At 47.7% G+C, this 22,708-nt stretch overlaps 1 long non-coding RNA gene across 2 annotated transcripts; it reads right to left on the reverse strand.

The window, feature by feature from the left end:
• Positions 1 to 14,972: 14,972 nt before the first annotated feature.
• LOC135314195 (uncharacterized) lies at positions 14,973 to 22,701 on the reverse strand. 2 transcript variants are annotated; one of them, XR_010373644.1, is made up of 4 exons: positions 22,084 to 22,701; positions 21,626 to 21,759; positions 18,189 to 18,361; positions 14,973 to 15,963 (listed from the first exon to the last, which is right to left on the reverse strand). It is a non-coding gene; the product is annotated as an uncharacterized LOC135314195 (long non-coding RNA). The 2 variants fall into 2 exon arrangements; XR_010373643.1 differs by having other exon boundaries at positions 21,626 to 22,701.
• Between the last annotated feature and the right edge of the window lie 7 nt (positions 22,702 to 22,708).

The following is a 22,708-nucleotide window of genomic DNA, read 5'->3' on the forward strand; positions in this document are numbered from 1 at the left end:
CCTGTCAAGGGCACACCCCTCTGTGCGAAGGGCCAGTGGGCCAACAGTCTTGAGATGCTTTTGGGTAGCACCTACCTGTCCTCAGCTGGACAGGGTCCCATCACAAGCAGCAGGGGCCACATGGGAAAGTGGGTTTCTGCTCCACACTGCGTACCTCTGCAACTGCTTGCGTGGTCATGGTGGGTCCTGAGAGAGGACTGGGAGCTTGAGGTAGGCATCGGGAAAGCACCCATGGCAGAGGAGCAAACGCATGCTGTGAGGTCCCCCTCAGACATACTGACTGCTGTCAGCCTGAGAGGGCATAATTCTCCATTTACATGGGAATCTGCCTCAAATCAGAAACACTGTTTTTAGCAGCTTTCATCAGTCAAAGAGGAAAGGCAGAGAGAAAAATGAACCAGGAGAGCACATACACAAGCTGTTTGTTTTTGAACAAGAGCAGGCTCACTCCAGCACCCATGTGTCTCTCTGCCATCCCCAGCCAGTCGTCCTGAGTCCTTCCACAGCTGGGACGTGAACCACAATGAAGTGGACAATACCTACCTCCCCAAAGGCAAGATGTTTGCGTCCCAGCTGTGCTTTCACAGCTTTGACAATGCTCTTTTCAGCCTTGTTGCCTCTTTGAAGAGAGGCAAAGAGCTGAGGAGGAGCAGATTCTGGCTGCCTCAGAGCCATGAAACTTCTGTGGCTAAATTGAGACCCCAGGTGTCTACACTGCTGAATGGTGCAGGGCTGAGCTGGTGGTGGTTAGCCATACCAGGGCTCTGCGCTTGCCACTGGTACATTGCTGCCATCTATTACAATTCCTTCAAGTATATGTGAAAAGCCCCTCTCAGTAAATAGATGAAGGCAATACGTGCTTATTTTAAGGGACATTGCAGTAACTCAACAACTAAGACAGATTCTTTGGCTCAACATATATATCCATATGTGTGTATCATTCTCTGTGTATATATATGTACATAGAGGTGTACATGCATGCATATTTGTACATACCTATACACCTACACATAAAGAAATATCTGTCAGACTACTTGGGAAATAGAAAGATCAGGAGGCAGCAAAGCATGAGGAGACTAAAGCCACTACACAAAATAATTGCTTATCCAAAAGCTTCCCTATGCTTTTCCACAATAAAGTCAACAATACCGACGGCAGAGGAACCAGACCAGTAGAGCAGAAAGAAACAACCACAGAGAAATAAACGGAGCATAAGGTGAGCAGCAAATCACCCTGCACATGCTGCCATCAGAGTCCTACCATGGCATTTTTTGGAGTGTCCTGGCTTCCCAGGTATTCTGAAGGAGATGAAGATCAGCTTGCAGTTGCCCCTCATGCACAGCACAAAGACAGCTAACCTGGCGCAGATGGGAAGACAGGGAAGATTTCCTTTCGGGCTTCCAAAGATATACTACACTCACAGACAGAATTAAATGTCTTTGAGATTATGCAGCTTGTTTGCTGTGGAGAAAGGGCCTTGTCTTTTCTGAAGGAATAATTCACATGTGTGAGAACAGGAGATGCACAATTTTCAGGAAAAAGAAGGATAAAAATGTTAATTATTTCCATGCTCCCCTCCTTCTCCAGCACCCTCAAAAACATGAACTCCTCTTTAGTATCCCCCTCTCCCCAACTCAAAAAAACTTATTTAGAAAGATTGTTTTGCCCTGGCCATTCCTAGCGAGAAAGAACGGTGTGTATATATTAAATGGAGATGCTGCATTCCTCTGGGGGAGATAAAGAGGCGGAAGGGAGGAATGCTTTCCCCTGCATGTCTCTGCATGACCCAGACCCAAACAGAAGCAGCATGCAACTGGCGGCTCCCCAGCAGATGAGTCTCCAAGTGCTTGAATGTAAGTCAAGGTGGCAAAAACAATCAGCCAAAAGGCTTGCCTCCAGACAGCCTGTGCAAGTCTCCAGACCACGGCACAGCACTGTCTGAAGGCTCCCTGCGTGCTCGAGGAGCTGGCTTTTACAGAGAACTTAGCTCAGGCTTTGGATGCTGAAATATCTGGCTCTGAGGCACTCTCGAGAAAAACCCTCAATATCAAGGTATGATGGAGTATGGGCATGTGAGCATGGGTCCACCCATGGGCATACAGTGAGTTTTCTGAAGAATACCCAGCTCCCAGTGATGGGAAACCCACCACACACTCCTGCTTCCAGATATGAGCAGGGATTGGCCATGCTTTACTCACAACGCATTGAATACTGGCTTGGGAAGCAAACACCCTTGCTCTTCATATCACTAAGCCAGCAGTGACTGAACAGGGAGATACAGTGTATTGGCTGCCAATCAATTGATACGCATCCAGCTCCTCTCACCTGCACTTAACCAGTTTTGCTGGTGGAGCTATACTGGCAAAACTCCCCACCACAGCAAAATCCACCAACGGAATCAACACATCAGACAACCAAAATCAGCTTCATTTACCCAGCACTTTTATGCTGGTATAACTGGTAGGGATTTTGCAGTGAAGCAGCATAATTAAAATCAAACAAACCTTTGCAACCAATGTGCTGCACTGACCAGACTTGAAAGTGTGAGGCTGTTTGATCCAGGGGTCCTCTGCAAAGCAAGTACAAGGGACTATTTCAACTGTCAGTGGGAAGCTCCCATCTCTGGGGTGAAATACAGAAGCAGCTTAACCCTTGAAGGTGCTTTGGCTGAGGTAAACAATCAAAAATGCTGTAGGCAGTTGGAAATGGAGGAAGACAGAGAAGCAGAGGAAACCTCTTAGCATGGGGCTTTGGTTATCTTTACTCTGGGACTGATGTATTTGGCCTGTGGCCTGGAGACCATCAGAGTTCTGGGATTTGTGTATGCAGGCATGTTTGGTGTCTAACAGCCAGGTTAGAGACAGGAATTTCCCCTATTTGCACCACTACTTGAAATACCTGCCAGGATGTAAGAGCATAGATGAGAGCATTGCTTTAGATGAGAGCAGGAGCACACCTAGTGCATCATCCCTTTTCTGATGGGCCAGCAAAGGAGCAAAAGGAGTGAGCACAGAGCTGTTATTCCACAGCACACCACTCCCTCTTACTTTTTTTTTTTTTTCTAAGGCAATCTGCAAATGGAAACCATAATTACAATCCCTATATATTGAAATGGGGATTAAGCAGGGCCAAAAAAATAAGATTATGGGGACTTGAATTTCAGAGAGCTAGTGCTGAAGTTCCTATTTTAAATCCAGTCAGATTTAGGGCTGTCAATCAAAGGGTCACATTTGCCTTCAAAGACTGCTGTGCTATGAGGGATTTCCTGAGGCTGATGGATGGAGAGCTGCGAGACCAATCCCTCCGATGTATCAATTACCCAGCAGCAAAGTGTTCTTGTCTGGGGGATATAAAAACATATTTGCCCTAATCTTATTTTCCAAGTGCTGGTGCAGCCTCAAAGCGAAGGAAACATTCTCCAGTAAAGTCTGCCTCTGGGGTGCATTGCCATCTCAGGGCAACGCAGCCCCAGCGCTGATCTCTGCAGCAGCATTTCTCTGGAGGTGTCCCTCCACTTCTAGCAGCCCACTGGTGAGGACACCTGACATGGTGAGGGTCTATTTTTTCTACATGGTCTCCACTCTCTCCAGGGGAGGTTTTCTGACCAGCCAGCACAACTAAGAGGGAGGAGACGGGTGAGTACAGACCCAAGGCCCCTACATGGGTGCCCCTGGGAAGGGGGGAGCTCTGCCTGGGGCAGCTAGTGGCATTGACAGAGCAGCCAGGGCAGAGATCTCCCCCATGCTTCCCCTCTCCTCCCACTGCCTTGCCAAAGCTTTCACAATTAGTTTTATGAGTTTCCCCAAGGGAATAAAAAGATTAAGGTATGAGTAAGAAAACCAGAGGCATGTGGAGTCTGGCCGCGGCACTGGGGCTGGCTCAGGCTCCCACCTGCACTCGGGGGGGGCTGCTTTGATGCCTGCAGTACGCAGAAACTCCCATTTTGACTCCCGGGGACCATTTTCTCTAGTAATTTTGCCACACCTTGTGCCCCCTACCACGTTATCCTCCTTCACAGATATGCCCCCAGACAGCAGTGTATTACCTCACCTGCCCAGGGACTGCAAGCTCTTCTCAGCTCACATGAGCAGTGGCTATTTGCAGGAGGGAAAAGCTGTTTTCCAAGTTGAGTTTTCGCACTTCATCTACCCCACCCCTTCCCCAGTCCCGGGGAATTTGGGATTCTGATCTGGTCCACTGTCTGCACAACAAATCCCTTTACCAGATCTATGACTCCCCAGCTGCCTACAACAACTCAGCCCATGGAGAGCTCTTACTTGCTTTCCAGGTGGTTTCTCCATTTCTGTTACACAAACACAGATTTGAAAAAAAGGAGGTGAAGTATCTTCTGGAGAAGGCACAGAGCAGTGAGGCCAGGGCAGGAGAAACTCCAGGCTTGTGTCTTTGAAAGCCCTCCATTCACATGTAAATTTGGCAGGGCTGACCATGCCAAACCTGCTTGGGGGGGCCAAAATAATACACGTATGACACATCTGAGAGAAAACCAAGCATGGGAATGGCTGCCGTCAACAAAGACTTCCCCATAAAGGTTGTGCTCCGCTTAGGAACAAACTGCTTGAGCAGCCCCAGAACACAGGAGTCAGAAATGTCAAACGCAGCCAGAGGCTGCTGAGGTCCTGACCATGGGCAGCCCTTTCCAAACTGGGATCAGAGGGGTCAACCGGTCTGCAAAGCCCTACATAGTCCAGCTCTCCGTGCCCACACAGACAGCCTGCTGGAGAGCCTCGGCGTGAGCAGGGTTTGCAACACCTCCCTGCTGGTATCTGAAATCAGAGCGCATTGAGGGGCTCATCTATAGTGGTAACTGGTGGGGAACATCCTGACAGAGTGAGCATTTCAGTGCGGTATGACAATCTATATTTACAGGAATACAATATCCACAAGAATACACCAGGGACTCACCCAGCTGGTGGAAACATGGCAGCTCCTGCAATTGCACTCGACATATGAGAGACGGGATGCCAGCTAACACCTGCCTTGTGTTTGTACAACACCACAGTACAACAGCTGCTGTATGGCCCCTGCATCCCAGACCGCCTGGAAGGTAAATACACCAAGTATAGGATAACCCGAAATTGCTCGGCAGCTAGTGCAAACACTCGATGCAACTGCCAGGCTCTGAAAAGGAAAGGCACACTTGCAGGGATTTTTACCAGTGCAGACCAGGTTCTCTGAGAGGCAGCTACCAAAACATTGATGCCCACAGCTATTTTCTTCTCTGAAAGCTGCATCTCTTCCTTCGTCCCTTCAAGTCAGTGCGTTATTTGCAAAAGCCTAGTGAAACCCAGAAATCACACTTGAATGAGCTCTAGGAAACAAACCTACAGCTGACAGCTTGGCTGCAAGCACTGATTGCAAGAGGAACCGATACCTCTAAATGCCATGCAAAGCCAAATTCCTGCCCAGGTGAGCTGCTCTGAGGCAGCACATGCATACATGGCCCTGGTTGCTATATCTGTACAGAGCAGGAGCTGGCTGCTGTGGGCTGGGTGGAGGGATTGCATGTAGATGCCATTCTGGTTTATGGTCTGGAGAAAGGAGAGACAGAGTCATCCAAGAACAGAACAGCCCTTCAGTGTCCTGAGGGAGAACACGCAGTCCTGCACCACCACAAAGGACAGCTGGGCCCTGCCCTCAGCTCTGCTGCTGGTTTCCTCTGCGATGCTACTGGAGTAACTCATTCTCCCTTTGCCTGTCTGTGGCTGGGCTGGCACTGCCCCTCACCCCTGCTCCTGCACCGGTGTGTGTCATGTGGGGTGTACTTTGCCCTGTTCCCCTCGAAACTGTAAGCAAGAGGTTATCTCACACAGCCCCAAACAAAAGCTCACAAACTTTCCCCCGGGTATTTTTAATTGCTGTTTGAATGATTGGTTTCTCCCCCATCCTCCATTGCATTCTGCCTCAAGTATGAATGGCAATTGTGCCAAGCTCCAGACCCAGCCCGGGCTTCAGACCATCACGGGAACAGCTTTTATGCAGCATTACACTGAAGGAAAATGAAGGGCAATAGAGGGTAATGGCCCAGGTTTGCTCTGAGCAGGCCAGATTCAGCCAAATTACAGTGCACGGTACTTAGTCCACATGAAGTCATGCAAAATTTATTGAAGCTAGACTCAGTGAAACACCAGGTAAAAGAAGATTCAAAAGCAAAGCTGTCAAAATACGTCCCCCTGGGAGGTGTGACAAACACTGCACAGATTTCCATGGGACGACAGCTAATTTAAAGGCAAAGCAGATGCACGAAAATTTCAAGAGGATCTGCTGATTCTAGTGTGTACCTTTAGCACCATTTCAGGAGACATACTTCACCAAGAAACAACAGGACCAACTCAAAGGAAAATCTCAATGAAATGGTTCCATGAAGGGTGAAATGAGTGAGCACCTGTGGACCTGTGGCACGAGGGTGCAGGGATCCCTTGCTGTCTGAGAGGGGCTGAGCGTGTCCTGCAATGGGGACACAAACAGGATCTCTTTATTTCCACTCCAGCCCTGGAGAGCAGGGGCTGTGCAGCACCCAAACGCACCTGCTCACCCCACAGCCCAGGCAGATGTACGGCACAGCCCCGATGAGAGAGTGGCAAAGAGCCAAAAGCTCCCACTTCAAAGCTGAGCCAAGCAACCAGACTGTTGGCTTTTATTATGCCGCTATTGCTTGCATGGTGAATTCCAGGCGGGGAATATAATGATAGACGGGCTAGGATCACCTTGCTTATGATAAAGTTCAGGTACAATGTGTAGCCCATAAAGAAGAAACCTCCAGAGTTTCATCCTGAACTCACTGCTCTGAGTCATGAGGACTTGTGTATCATGGACACAAGGCGTGACGACCAGCAGTGTTTGTCACCTTTGGGGAGAAGATGGATTTTTAGCCCAGTACTGGAGATTGTAAGACTATACCAACCAAGTTTATCCCTGTTAAAGGCTGGGTCATCTGCTGAAATCTTTGAGTGGGGTGTTTGCAAATAGGGTGAGTTGTAGAGATTGGTCTTTCAGATGGAGGTCAGCAACAGAGTCTTTCAAAATCTATCCCTTCACCACCTCATCCCACAGGCTAGAAGGAAGAAAGAACAAGGGAAGGCAATATACATAAAGTAATATCATGGACCATGTCTCAAGAAGGAAAAGTACAGTGGCAATGCACTCCCATGGGTAGGACAACAGAAGGGCTAGGTCATTACTACATCTGCCAGCTGTTTACTGCATGACTCTGGGGGAAGTCATGTCATTTCTCCACCTCACTTTTCAAGTTTATGGAATTATTCAGATGACAGTATATGCAAACTAAAGAACAAAAGGGCTGTATATAAATATGTCTACTCAAGCCCAAGTAAGTTGTTTGCTGTATTCAGAAAAGGGCTGTTTGGCCACAGCTCTTATACACATCTAAGGCCCAAAGGTGTATACTGGTCTGTCAATCCTTATAATAGTATACCACTAAAGTGTACAGCAAAGCAGAGAACAGCATCCAAATACTACAGAAAGCCAAAAATTCCCCCATGCTATACCAACAAGCAGATGATAAGTGAGCAACCATACAGTCTGAGAATTTGGGACTGCTGGCACATCTCTAACAGACAGTGACCCTAGGGTCTAACATCCCCTGAGGATTTTCAATAGCAGAGGCAGTGCCTGGCACAACAATCAAATCAGTCACCAACTGACAGCACCACTCAGATTTGGCACTGTGGTGGAGATAGTAGCGGAGATACTAGTAGCCAGGTGTGCACATCTGGAGCAATGTACACCAGGAGACACTCAGACCCTTGTATGAGAAGTGAGCCAAATCATGCTAGAAAAGGACTTGTTCAGGTAACTGATGTCCAACCTCAGGCACTTGGTGTGCCAGTGGCCTACTCTTTGCTTCTGTCTCCATGAAGTTTCACAGCCACTCCTTGCTGTGTTGACTATCGCTCTCTACAACTACCTGAAAGGAGGTTGTAGGGAGGTGGGTGTCTGTCTCTTCTCCCAAGAAACTAGCAAGAGGAAGAGAGGAAATGGCCTCAAGTTGCACCAGGGAAGGTTTAGATAGGATACTAGGAAAAATTTCTTCACCAAAAGAGTTATCAAGCATTGGAACAGGCTGCCCAGGGAAGTGGTTGAGTCACCATCCCTGGAGGTATTTAAAAGATGTGTAGATGTGGTGCTAAGGGATATGATTTAGAGGGATTTGACAGTGTTAGGCTTATGGTTGGACTTGATGATCCTAAAGGTCTTTTCCAATCTAAATGATTCTATGATTCCCTTCCCAAGACAGGCTGGGTATTGCTTGGATCTCTTCGGGCACCAACCCCCCAAGACCAACACTACTTGCACTGACATACCCGCAAAAAAGCTGCAAATATGTCCCTGCTTTGCTGGAGTGACAGGCTGGGGGAAAGGAGCAAGGAGCATGGGGAGTGCCTGAGGGCAGCCAGAAGGAGTATACGCTTAATCAGCTTAGACAAAATAAATCAACAGGCACTAAAATGGGAGGGTCCCCTCAGAGAGCCACGCAGCAGACAGAAACCTGCTGGAAGGAATGGAATGTGCAAACAAGCAGCTCTCCCCAAGATATGATCTGAATCAACCTGAAGCAGCCCCAGCCAGATGTACCATCTGCTCAGAACATTCCACCAGGACATCCTGGTCGATGGTGTCAAAACAAGCAGACAGATCAAGGAACGTTAACACAGAACATACCCCCAAGCCAGCCAGCAGCAAGAGATCACAGCACACCTTCAAAAGGGCTGTCTCAGGACCATGCCTCCTGCTTGAGCCAGACTGGAATTTATCAATGGCATCGTATACTCAGAGGTGTGACTGCCGCTGTAATGCAATGGCTTTCTTGGAAGAGGGGAAGGAATGGCAGGATGGACGTCAGACAGCAGCTGACAAATCATCCAACAAAAGAGACGGCTGCTGCGAAACAGAAGACGAGACATCCAATTTTAGTGCTCTAACAAAGCAATCCAGCAGTAAGGAAGCCCTGATTGAGGATGGGGTTTCACAAGTATCATTGGTACACTTGCAAGCAAAGGGTCACTCAATCAGATCATAAGGGTAGCAATGACTTCACATCACACTTCTAAAGTTCACCTGCTTGGTGTGACCTCAGAGCGTTCTCTTAAGATGCAGGATGAGGCTTATTTCAGAAACACATGGCTCACGAACGGCCCACAATCTGTGGATGTAGTCCACTCTTATGATCTGCTGCCTATCTCTGGAAGGGCAGGTTACCTCTGCTTTGCTTTTCCTCTTGTCATCTCCTGCAACAACAAATGCAATTTTGAGAGCTCGTGGGCACACAATGCAACTCCTCCTGGTTACAAGGCGAGCCAGTGTGCTGGAGTACCAACTGGGGCAAACTAGGCCAGCCAGCAGCAGGCCAGTGCTGCATGGTCCTCTAAGCCTCACCTCCCTGCATGCTGCAGCAAGCACAGGTTCAGACTATCAGTCCTTCAGTCCTTTTGGAAACAGCATGCACAGTAGCCCGAGTCTCTAGAGGATGTAACCTGAAAGAGATCTCTCTTGCCATCACCCCAAGGACCGGCAGTATGCATGACTCCCCACCAGACACCCTCACTTCCCTTGGCTCTCTGGCCATCATCATTCCTCAGGTGTCTGAAGCCCAGCAGCCAGAAGAGCAGCATGTCTCTAGTCTTCACAATCCCAGCATGCAGGGAGGGAAAACAGACCAGGTGATTTTCTCTCTGCACCTCAGCTCCTCTGTGTTTTTCACACATGGATGTAGCTGTCTGTGGTAAAGGGGGGAGCAGAGGGAGTCATATTACAAATCCAGCTTTCTTCCTTAAGGATTTTGAACGGGGACAGGCATTTAATGGGGTAGATGAGAACTACCCCTCTTTTCGTTATGGGATGGCTCTATCAGCAACAACACGGGTAACATCTGAAATGGGCAGCCCAGGATGCTGGCTGGACAAGTTGCTTGTATCTTATGAGTAAGATGACTCAGTGCAAGAAAAACAAACAAACAAACAAACAAACACATGCTAGAGGCCAACCAAAGGCTAATTAGAGCTGTACAGCACTTGCCAGAAAAGCTCCCCGCTGAGCTACAGTTTATCCTGGCAGAGGGAGTTGTCTGCCTGTCCAGACAAACCTCATCGCAGAACAGCTCATGAGCAGCCAAGGGACAAGAGGGCTCTCCTGGGGGAACCCCTCACGCCAAACCACACACACACACACACACCCTTACCCTCCCTGCCCCCAACATCCTCAGTGGCACCCTTCAAGGCCAGGTGCCCTTTCTTTTTAACTCCTCAAAGACAAGGCTATGCTGTGAAAACACATTTAGGCTGAAGGCATGCAATTTGCTAGAGGACAAGCCGCTTCTGGCAACCTGGAATTTAAGAGAGAAATGTGAAAATTTTACAGGTCTTCCTGGAAAAGTTGAAGTGTGTATCACTGCCATTTGCAGTACAGCTAGGGAACATTGACGTGGCTCAGTGCCACCAAGTACACAGCCGCTCAGTAGGGCTCAACCACACATCTTCACGCTTGGCTTGTTCAGTTGATCTCATACATATACAAAAACAAGGCAGGCCCTGGGAACTCAGTGATTTACTCTGTTCAAGGTACATTTTAAAAACCCAATTCCAACTGCATTAAAATTGAATAACTTGGCAGAAAGTCTATAAAACAGGCTGTATTTCAAGACATAGCAAGAAAGGAAGATGGTTAATGCAATTATGCTGACAGTAAAATGCTGAACTTAATTATGACTTCAGCAATGATGACATATTTGTGATGATCAAGTTCAAGATCTGCAGATACAAGGACATGGGTAAACTGCTGGGCTCCCTGGACTCTTTTTTCCTTTCCTTTCCTCTCCTAAGGAAGCAATCCCACCACAAGCCTCAGTCTCTTCCTCACCCTTTCAGTCCTCCCCCAGTAACATTTGGCTTCTCTAGCTAAATTTAATAAAGGGTAAGGAAGAAAAAAATTACAAGGAAATGAACGTCCTGTGAATTCTGTGAACGTGGGCACCTGGGCTGAGGAGGAGTCCTGCAACAGGAGTTCACCTTTTGCTGGGATGCAGAAGAACAAAGTATAGATACAAAGGAGAGAAGATCCAACCAGATGACACAAAGCCATGGGGAATCAAGCTTCATTGCTCCCAGAAAAGCTTGTCAGATGGCAAGTGTGGAAGGAGACTTTCTACTGGAGGCACACCATATACCACAAAAGATATTACATAGCTCCATGTCACCCCTCCTCTCTTTCACTGACTACTTGTGCTGCACAAGTGCTAAAGAGGCAGCTTGTTACTGCTCCAGGGCCCCCTGCACACATCTCTGCACACCCACAACTAGAGGCCTTCTGCTGCCACAGCAAACTTGGCCTTGCTTCTATTGCAAAATTCAGAGTGGCTTCAAATGAAATTCAAGCCACCTCGGGCTGCTAGAACAGCTCCCTGCCCTCGCATCCACCAGCTGGTCAGGGGGCAAAAGTGACTCCTTTCCACATCTAGCCCACTCCCTGAACTGATATTCTTCATATTGACATCATGCTAGCCTAGTAAGCTGGACCAGACAGCTTCCATCTAGATCTAGGTAACTGTGTCAAACAAAACCCACCAGATATTTAGATCAAGACATTCTCCTTGAAAACTCTGGCAGCATGCTGCCAGTCTTTCCAGAGTGAACAGAATGCTGGTTGGAAGTGACATGTGGAGGTGTCTAGTCCCACCCTCCTTGAAGCAGGACCATTGTCAACAGTACATCAGGTTGACTGTAGCTTTTTCTAACCAAGCCTCAAAAACCACCCAGGAGGGAGATTCTCTGACCTCTCTGGGCAACTTGTCCCTGTGCTGCACCACCTTTGTGGGAGAGAGGGTTTCCCAGTATCTGATCTGAGCCTTGCAAGCTGCAATGTGTGGCCACTGCCCCTTAGTTTATTATCTGCCACTAATGAGAAGAGCATGGCTCCACTGACTCTGTAACTGCTCTTCCAGTAGTTGTGGGATGTTGCTAGATTACCCTCAGCTGCCTCTGGACCAGTCTAAACAAGCCCACCTTCCCCAGGTCCTGACTATGTTGGTAGTTCCCTACCAGACCCCCTCCATGTTCTCACAACCCATCTCACCCCAGGGTCCCAGAATTGGATGTTACTGCATTTGCCGTTGGCAAAAAACCTGTTTGTAAGCCGGCACTCAGCATTTCTGGAGCTCAGAGCAGCCTGACGCTGGGTAGTCTTACACAGGTGATTTCTATCCATAAGAACCACGGAAGAGCTGTTGCAATGAAATACTGGGCAGTCTAGGGTGAAAACAGAACTTTTAGTAATTTGTAGTAAAGAGTAATATGATCATTGAGCATTGCTCCATCATTTAGCGATGAGCTGTTCAGATGCAAAATGTGTGGGTCCAGGAAGTCAGCCCTTGCTCACGCTGCTGCACTGGGATGGCAATCTGCTACAAATACCGACTAATGTTTCTCCTGCTCTCCCCAGGGACTTACCACACACCATGAGGGGGTCCCGCTAGCCTTGGGGAGCCTCAGGTAGTGGCTCAGTTCAGAAAAGGAGCAGGAAGATCTAATTTAGAACAGAAGCTTTCAAGACCACTTCCTCCTTCAGATGAATTCTGTACAAATAACTTTATTGATACAGCAAAGAGACAGGCATCACTAGTGTAAATCAGTCAATTGCCCTCCTCACATGGGCCTGAACACAAATGTCATAAAGCCTTTTCCTGGGAAACACAACACAAAAAGAATAAAAGCAGTCAGGACCTGAAATCACAGTTCCCTCTCTTAACCCCTAGCCCACAGCCCACATTCCTCTTCCCTCCTTGCTTTCGCAATCCCGAGAGGTGGGTTTGCCTGAAAGGAAAAACTGAAAGCAAATCTCCTACTTCATGCAGTACGGGGCTCACCAAGAGAGTATGACAGCAAAGACAGTACCTGTCCTAATGGAAGCAGTCCTGCACATGAGGTCTGTGCATGCCCACCCCTCCAAGATGGGTCTAGATCCGCAATGGATGAGTGCTTGCATGAAGCCTTAAATCAGCTCCAGGGGTCAGGAGGGTTTCAGATACACCCATACAATGTCTGCTACTGACAATTTCCAGACAGCTTCTTGCTAAGCACATGGATTTGTTAGACCTCCCTTTCCAGAGACTTAACTCTCAGACACTATGTTTAGATGGTAGAAGTTTAAGTTCCTTCTTAGAGATCAACTCTTCTCTTTTCTTCTCAACTCTTTTCGTCTACATAAGGCCATAAGAAATAAATTAATACATAAAACCAAAATAGTCATCATAATAAAGGAACTTTTCCTAGAAGGGAAAACCCTAGAAGAGAGGAAGGGTTTTTGGAGATGACTGTGTTAGCAGAGCTGTGGGGAGACACTGAAGGAAACCACACACTCTGGCACTCTCAGTACCTGCTAAACACAACCCACATGACAGCCAACAGGAACTTGTGACAGCTTCTTCTGGCTGCCCTTTGGATTACATTTATCACCAGAAGAGTTTCTCCAAAAAACACCACATGTTTTTGGCAGTATAGAGAATACTAAGGAATACATGAGATTCAGCTGACTGAGGAAAAGCGGCAGAAAAGCATGACTAGAACCTCCATGCATCCATTTGACCCAACTCCAGAGGTTACAAAGCTGTCCAGAAGAGATGGAAGAAAGGTGAGAAACTGAAAGAGTTTGGGATGCCACAACACGTGACATGCCCAGAACAGAGGCTGTAATCACAGCACCAGGCAGAAACATGTTCAATAGTCATCTAGCACTACCACATGTCATCCCCTGCCCTCCTGGACTTGTTATTCTTCACAAGAAGGAAGAGCTGGTAGGCAGCAGGGCAAGCATACATCCTGCTCAAACAGAAGGGCCCTCATATTATGGAATCTGGTGCCAGGCCCAAAAGGCCTGCCTTCTTGCTCCACAAGGAACAGCATCAGTGTCTCTGAGGACTCTCTCCCTGAGGATGCTGTGACCTCTTGATCCTCTGCCAAGCAGAGGCACATTCAATCCTGCACTGCATTGGCCTGGCCTTGCCAGTGTGCCACCCACGGTCACTGGTGCCCTCACTCTGCAGTAGTCTCGCAATCCAGCCACTGCCCTGTAGGTCTCTGCCATGCCCAGGGCTGAGCAAGTTCCCCATTCTTGTCGAGGTGAGGCCAAGGCTCTTCCCAGGCAGGTGCGGGAAGCAGCTCAGCCCTACCTGCCCAATCTGGGCTCTTTGATTTTCGAGCACTGACAGGTAGGGACTTGAAGTTTTGCCCATGCTTTCCATAATGAAAGTCCCCAGAGGATCTGTTTACATTGACATCTAGGGTCAAGCCTGAGGGTTGACTCCACCCATCTTAAGCCTACCTCAGAGCCTGCACCGAAGCCATCTACTCTGTCCTTCCTGATCCTCCAGATGAGCTTTTCAAGGCATCAGTCTTGTTTCTCCTTCTGGGCTTGTCTCTAATTACGAGTATTAGAGACAGGAAGTGGGCTCTGCTCAAGACCAGGCAACTGTGGGTTTGGTGTTGGCCAACTGCTTGAGCTTGCATCTTGCAGGTGAATGGTTTGATCTCAGGCACACAGCACGGAGGCGTGGGACTGACAAGTTGATTTCTTCTCAGATCCTGAAGTTGAGGAAAGCTGTGCCAGAAAGCCTCCAAGAGCAAAGCTAAGGGAGGCATGAGAGTAGATGGCCAGCAGAGAAGGAGCTGGAGGTGTCTCTGAATTCAAGCTTTAGTGATTTCCCTGCCATGGCCCGAAATCACATCCCTAACAAAGTTTGTGCTATATACCCCTATAAGCCAGGAGCATTTGATAGACCACCTGGAGCAAGGGCCCCCTTCTGCACCTTCTCCAGCCTCTTGTGACACAAATGCACATAGGAGCTACAACCCCAAAACTCTTGCAACATTTTGTTATTTGAATTCCTTGTTACTCACCAAACACTTAATCAGGTATAAGCAGCTCTTCAAGTGCCTGGTCTCCTACCTTTCATTCCCCTACTTTTATCCATAGACAGTTTAGACGGTACAGTTGTCAAATGGGCTTGCTGAGATACAGACAGATCAGCAGCTCTGGGGACAAGCCACCCCTGCTCTCTTGCAGCCCTGGCAGACCACATACCACACCTCTGAAAGGGGTGGGAGGGAAGGAAATCAAGAAGAGCAACTCAGACAGTGTACCAAAGCTGCCTGCATTTTCAGTTTGTATGTTCATTTTCAGAGCTGCCCTCTAATTACAGTTTTAGGCTGTATATCATTGGGATTTTTATTTGACACAGCAACATGCTAGTGGAGCTAGTCCTACCACTTTGTTCACAAGTCCCTGTTTCTGCATGTGTGCAAACTTGACATTTGCTTTGTCTATTAATTGTAAGGACACAGAAGCCTTGGCTGTCTAAGAAATTTTTACTGGAGTTTAGAGAACATCAAGTAATCCCCAGAAGCCAGTAAAATGGCTTCCCCCCAAACTAGCCATTTCAGAGTCCAATTAAACTGGGTCCTGAATTCATCAAGTAAATGAACCCATTCCTAACATCCTCCATAAAACAAGGCATGCTGCAGAGGACAGCACTGCCCTTCCTCCAGAGCTTAAAAAAAAACCAACAAATAAACCCCCAAAATAGAACAAAGCATTTTTATTTCCCTAGAAAAAAATAATTTTGTATCATATAAACTATCATTTTTTCCTCTTTTAAGTTATCCTGTGCAGCACAAATATAAGCCTGCGTGTTCCTAACTTCCTGTGATTCTGTTGCTCTCTCCTGAGCTATTTTATTTATATGATTTGTTTTTAATCACATGAGCTGGCTACAATGCTCTGTTGACACAGCCATAATCATGCGAACAGCAATCATTTTCTACTGATTTTGGTGGCACAGCACCTTCACTTCAACCCTCTGAAGGTCCCTTCCATCACGACTCCATGGCTGTGGTCAAAGTCGGCACAGAAAACAGCAGGAAGACATTCTGCATGCTCCTATCATGGAAAAAAAAAAAAAGAAAAAGAAAAAGAAAACTGCCTGTCCAAGCAGAGGAATTAGGTTCTCCTCTGCACATTGCAATCCTGCATCACATTCATGACCCTTGGGAACCCATTGAGCCTTTGGGAATGGGAGAACCAGGCAGGTACATTCACTGGCCCCATCAGGAGAAGATATGTCTACCCATAGTTTTCAACGTCTTTGCACGTTTTTGTTTCCACCCTATTTCTGACACCCACAAGTAGCCCAAACGACATTTACTGGGACTGACTCGCCAGCTCCACGTTGGTCTCCCAGCTGAACTGGAGGCAGTGGGTTTCCAGCCAGCAGCAGCCCCTTGCTCTGTAGCTGACAGGGTTCAAATGTGCATTGCTTGTACCAGGAAGCTGTGAAGAAGCACTTTGTATAGGTTATGTTTCTCCAAGCTGAAGTTCCAGAGCTATTTCTTAGCCCAAGATTCAAAAACATTATGCTCCTCTTAAAGTATGCTAGGCTTCTCCAGAAGCAAGGGCAGACACATACAGAGAGGAAAGAATGACAGCACTCATCACCTCTTTCAAATCTGCTTGCTAAGCTTCCTTCACGCTACCTCATATCACTGCCTTCCAGCATCACTCTAAATGATGGCTCCTCACCAAAATGGACATAAGAAGCTTCTCCAGCGGATTATGGGACTCAACCACCAACATAAATCAGCTAAGCAGCATGCCTAGTAAATGAGCTATGCAGGGCAGCAAGACTAAAATCTACTCTAAACTAGAGTAGTTAAAAGACATCCTCTTCCGTAGTATGCTCTACTGTGTACTACGTGTACGTACATACATACATGCACACACATGTATGTATACCTGGTACTATCTGTACCAGGTCCTCAAAAGGGTCCTTTTCCATTACCATTAATAGGAGTCTGGGCTAGAAAGTATCACCTCCTTTGAGAAACAACCAGCCCAGAGTGGGAGCATGGCACGGTTAAGAGGAGATCCACAGGTATGTTACTCTGGTCGTGTCCCAGGCTGTCCATGGTTTCCAACCTCCAGGAAACAAGCCTGTGCAATTTGAGATATCTATTGCAATAGGGTCAAACCCAGTATTTATATAAAACTCGAGCTACCAAAATGGGTCCCGGGACTCTCAAGTAAAGGGGATTGGTTTCTACTTGTAAAATATTTCTCATTCTGACTTAGAAAAGGCCAGTGTTTATCAAAACTGACCATAAAATATATTCTGTCACTGCTAAAAAGGATATCACAAACACCCCCCTGAAAGCAGAGGGGTTTTTTCCCCACCTACAGATAGGTAATTTGCAATGTGAATGCAAACCCATGAGAGACTATGAAAGCAGAGCATTTCACAAAACACATGGGAGCAAAGTTCAGAGCCCGATTATGTACATGTTAATCTGATAAAAATAAAACCTGTGTCCTGTCAACAAACTTGGAGTGTCATTGCCAGATGTACAGACTGAGAGTTACACTGGCCACCCACTGCATATCAAAGGAAATATGCTCTGAACGGCACATGCTTCAGAAAGCTTTCAGCCTTAGTCAGGATTCTCTTTAAGGGATTCGCACCTTCTCTGAAGAAAATGTACCTTAACGATGCCTGTAAGTCATTTAGGAAATAATAAAAATATCTTGCAGAGGAGGACCAGTGATATATGCATCACTGTTACAAAGATAGGATAAAGCCTAAGATGAAGTCAGCCTAATGATTAGGATAACTTTCAAACACCAAAAATATTAAAGAAATCAAGTACAAGAGGCTTCCCTGGAAACACCATGAAACTGCTTCCTGAAGCACCACAGGCAGATTTTTTTTTTAATCCAACTGAAAAAAAAAAACCTCAGTACTTGCCTCAAATAGTTATTCTCACCTCCCTAAAATAACTTGCACAAACACAACATGACCAAGCGATGGTCTCGCTAACCTTACAAGACACGGAACCCTGCCACAGTCACTGACAACAACCACAGGCTAAATGGTACAAGTTTAAGCAGTTTGCAACAGCATATGAGTATAGACATCTCTCTACTGGAGCCCAACAGGTTGAGGGGAAAGAATGACAAGGTAATAAAAGTGGCACCCAGGGTTTTGCTGTGGGGAGCCCCACAGTGCACAACACCCATCCATCACCCACCCGCAGGAAGAGGCTCTGCTGTCCTCACTGCTTGCTCAGCACAGCCCCCCACCATTTGTTGCATTTGAATATCACAACAAGTACCTTTGAAATGGCAGAAAGCAGGGCCCATCCTCTCAGTCAAAGGGGAACCCGAGCCTTCACAGGCGGCCAGTCTTGGGGCTCTTCTGTGAATGGACATAAGACCCTTTTGAACGCTGCTCATTAGCGTTGTGGCTGGCATGAACTGTTCTTCTGTGCCCCAGCTGCCAAGTCTGCTGATAAATAAAAAAGGATAGGAAAAGCCTTATGGTTTTTGAAAGATACAACAGAAACTCAGCACTCAAGGCAGCAAACACAATTTGCAGTAACAAACAGATTCAAGTCCAATTCAAGTCCAAGTCCAGTGGTGATATTCAACCCGATTTTCCTCTTAAACATTTGCTTTTAACAGCAGAGAAATCAATAGCACTAAAGGCAACTAGGATCAAGCTGATGGGGAATGCTGCAAACTTCTTCAAACAGCCTTCTTCATTCACTTCATTTATCCTCTACAGGCCTCAGCATTTCCAGATCTAGGCATGCTCCCCTCCACCTCAGTTCTTCAAGCAGGACTAATTTTCATCAGAGACAAGGCAGGAGACTAATTACAGCACACATTTCATTTGTGAAGGGACCCCAGGGAGAGGAGGAGGGGGAAGATAGATCTTTGCTTGCTCTGCCACCTAAACAGTTTGTATTTGTTAGTGTAGAAATAAGTACGATGACAGCAAACTGATGCCTAAGGAGCAATTCACCCATTAACCTAACATCCACCACAGTTCACACCCACCACCATTTATATGCACCATTAATATTTATAAGGATGACACATCTCTTTGACAGGAACTGGTGCCTCTGACGACAACAGATGTTATACCATTTATGAAAGAAACTACTCAAGCATTTTCAATGGACCTTGTCCATGCTTATCATGTCTTTATCCCACGCTCTGATTATATTATCCATGGAGAGCCTGGGTGACCTACTGACTCAAGCCCAAGAACAGGGCTTGAAGAAGAACACCAAGAACAGCACACTTGCCTGTAAAGTCCTTAAAACTTTTCAGAGTTGCATTATGTCTCTGTGGATGTTGTTCTGGGAGCCAGAGACCTTTCAAATGCACCTGATAGCTCAACCAGAAGTGCATGAGGATTACGTGACGGACTCCCCCAACTCACGAGGATTTGCCGCTTACCCTGGCCTCCAAAACACATGGCAAGCAGCTGAGGCTGCAGGATTGTCTCCCACAGTTGCCTTTGCCACTGTCACCACAGCTACATTAATGATCATACACGATCTACAAAGAATTAAAACCTGTTATAAAATGCTGCGATATACTGCTTTATGCATGGACTTGCAGGAAAACACATGTGGTGAGACACTAATCCCATTGTCTCCCTTAAAACCATGCTACTCCTCAGCTAAACTGTAATTTATATCATGTGTGGGAGCACCAGCCTCTGGCAGGACAGAGCTCCCTGCTCTAGAAAAGGTTAAACTCCCACTCTCCATGCAGGAGAAAGCAGTGCCCATACACCTCCCCATCAGCAGACAGCAGGATGGCTTTAACCTGGAAAGAACGATATGGCTAAGTGGATGGGTTTACCGAAATCTCCTTCAGGAACCACCACGCATGGACAAGCACTAAGGTATAAGACAAGGTATCTAAGGAGCATTTTCTGTTACTAGATTGCAGTTAACTTTTCCATTAAAATGCATGAGGTTATCATGAATTGCTTCACCTGACGTGACGGAGCTTGTTTAAAGTGGCACAAAAATATCACATGAGCCCTGTGGGCTAGAGCAGATCGCCTGCAGTGGCTTCTTCCTCCAGAATGGCAGCTCAAGTAATGCCCTGATATTTATGGCACATACATTTTTAATGTCTAGCACAAATAGCTCCAGCATTTGTCAGTTCATTTGACCTACAGCTTTTCAAAGAAAAGACAAAAAGGCATACTGCAGAGCAAGACCTAGCAATGTGTAAAATACCTTGCCATCAGCACCCACCAAGTCAGAACAGAAACTGGGTGTTATAGCCAAGGCCGACTCTCTCCGGCCATTCTTGGCCAAGCTTTGCTAGTCACTGCTGGAGTCTCCTCTTCTTGTGCATCCAGACGTCCTCACCCTGTGCCTGTGGCTCCCTACTGCTCCAAACCATGCAGATCCGAGGCTTATGAGAAATCATTGCTGTTCAGCAGCCATCAGCATTTCATCACCCAAGTCCTTGCACATCTGAACCACAACTGAGGCAAATTTGGGAGCTCCTTCACTTCACATTTTCCTAGACTAACGCTGCAGCATCTCTAACCTATGTTAGCTGTGAAACACAAATGATACAAATAATTGCAGTACAGAAGCCTGACAGATTTGGGGGCTGTGTCTGCAGCCACAACGGTGCAACGTTTCTTGTGTAAACCAGCAGAATTTACACCAGTGTAAAACGCACCATTTGAGCATCTCTGATTACATATGCTAGAAAAAGCTAAGCTTTCTCTGAAGACAAAACAAGCTCACAAACTGTTAGAGTTCATCTTTTACCATGTGGTCACATACATTCAGTGTGTTACCACACATTATATAAATGTATATTTGTGTGTATTCGTGTGTTTTATATGTTTCTGCTGACCTTACATGACCAGTTTTGGTTCAGGACAAAGATGGCTCCTTCAAAATCGTAACACCCTTTACTTTGCTGTAGTTTGTGCCCATACAATGGTCTTTTTTCTCTCCCATTTAGGCTGACTATGAATAAACTATACACAAAATACAGTTACAAGTGCCTTTACTTGCTTAAAGACCAAAATGTTATGTGCCTAGCCTAAACAGCATTTCTGCTTAGCCTGCATTAATGGCATCATTAAAAAGGATGAGCCAGTTTACATATCACGGAGCATTGGGTACATCAGAAATGGAAGGACAGATTTAGTCATCCAGCCCCAGGTACATCCCACTCTGCCCTGCCTGGTGCAATGAAACGTGTCACCTACAGAGCAAACTCTTCCCCAAAACCCAAGCATCATTGCTGTAAAATACCAGAAACGTAACAGAAGAGCCTTTTGAAAATAAAATCTCCTGTCCATTGTGATAGTAAAAGCAGACCAGTCTAAGCTTAGGTCTCCAGCCAAGACATCCCCTGTGCCTGCTTCATCTCTGATGCGTTCCCCTGCGATGGCCAAGAGAGATGGGGCTGAATATCTCTATCCCGGTTTGCTCTTTTATCAGACACGATTAGCATATTGCAGGCACGGATGTTTATACGGCACTTTGAAGACGAAACACAGCATTAAGTAATGGTGAGACTAAGAGCTAACCCGGCCTTTCTCAGCACACGTGCCATTACCTGCTGGACCACGTGGGACAAGTCAGACACCAACCTACACAGATCAATAAAAAGTAATAGAGCTCCCGGGGGTCCCTGTGCAGCTGTGGGCACACCAACTCACACTGCACCTCTCAGCAAGGAAAACCCCAGCACCCCCAGAACCAGAGGGTCTTACCTGGGGTTTTGATGGCAAAATGAACAAGGGTATGCCATCGCGGGAGGGGGTCCATGCTGTACACGTACAAGGCAGCAAGCATGGAGCTCCACACCAGTGATGTCGATTCAAGCGGGGGATGCGTCTCCCGTTTCCTTGGGCAGTAAAAATATGACATGCATTAGCAAGGCGAATAAAAGAAAGGAAACAAAGAAGCGGGAGCAAACACCTGTCGCTCTCCTCGGGGACGAGCCCTAATGCTTTTATTTGCCTCAGTCGGCTGGGGGAACTGCAGCTGCCAACTGTCATCAGCATCAAGTTACCCGCACAAAGCTGGCCTGCCCAGCTCTTTCAGCCACAGGAGGCGGAGGGCTGCCACATGCCCAGGGACTGCACCAAGCATTCAGGGCGCAGCTCCCCCATGGCCACCAGGCAGGCCAGCAGCCCCCCCGGGCTGGGAAGGGGGTGCGCAGCCCCACCTCGGCCAAATGGCAGAGAACGGCCGTGGGGCTAGCGCTGCACTGCTACAGGGACTGAAACGAGCATGTCCTCCCGGGCGGACACCCAAACACCACAGAGCCGCAAGAGGGCCCAACTTTAAAAGCCCCTCCATCCATTTGGATTGGGACAGGACAAAGGGACCAGGCCCATGCCAGCTCTGCATGCTCAGACCCTGCTGGTTTCCAGCTCAGCGACGCATCAGGCTCTTTCGTGCCAAGGCTGTTGCTCGTGCCCGGCCGTCCCTGCCTGCAGCCGCAATCGCGTGTGCTGCCGGTGGCGAGGGGCGTCGAGGGCCTCGAGTGCACTCTCCGGCTGGTAACATCACCCCCCACACGCGTTTTCCAAGGCTTTGGACGGGTAGATGGCAAGGGCTGGGGGGCTTGGGGTGACCCATGTGCCCCAGCGCTTCGACGCTGCAGCAGGAGCTGCCGCGCGGCAGGCAGGGGACGCGGCCCACGGGGCCCCTCCGAGCCGCGTGGGGCGCGGGGAGCCCCGGCCCGAGCGGCGGGGCCCTGCCCGCACCGGGCCCCGCTAACAATGCCGGCAGCGGCCGGCGGGCAGCGCGGCGGCCGACGGCAACCACAGGCTGGCGGGTGCCCGCCC

The sequence above is a fragment of the Phalacrocorax carbo genome, chromosome 7, assembly GCF_963921805.1.
Source record: "Phalacrocorax carbo chromosome 7, bPhaCar2.1, whole genome shotgun sequence".
NCBI lineage: Eukaryota > Metazoa > Chordata > Aves > Suliformes > Phalacrocoracidae > Phalacrocorax > Phalacrocorax carbo.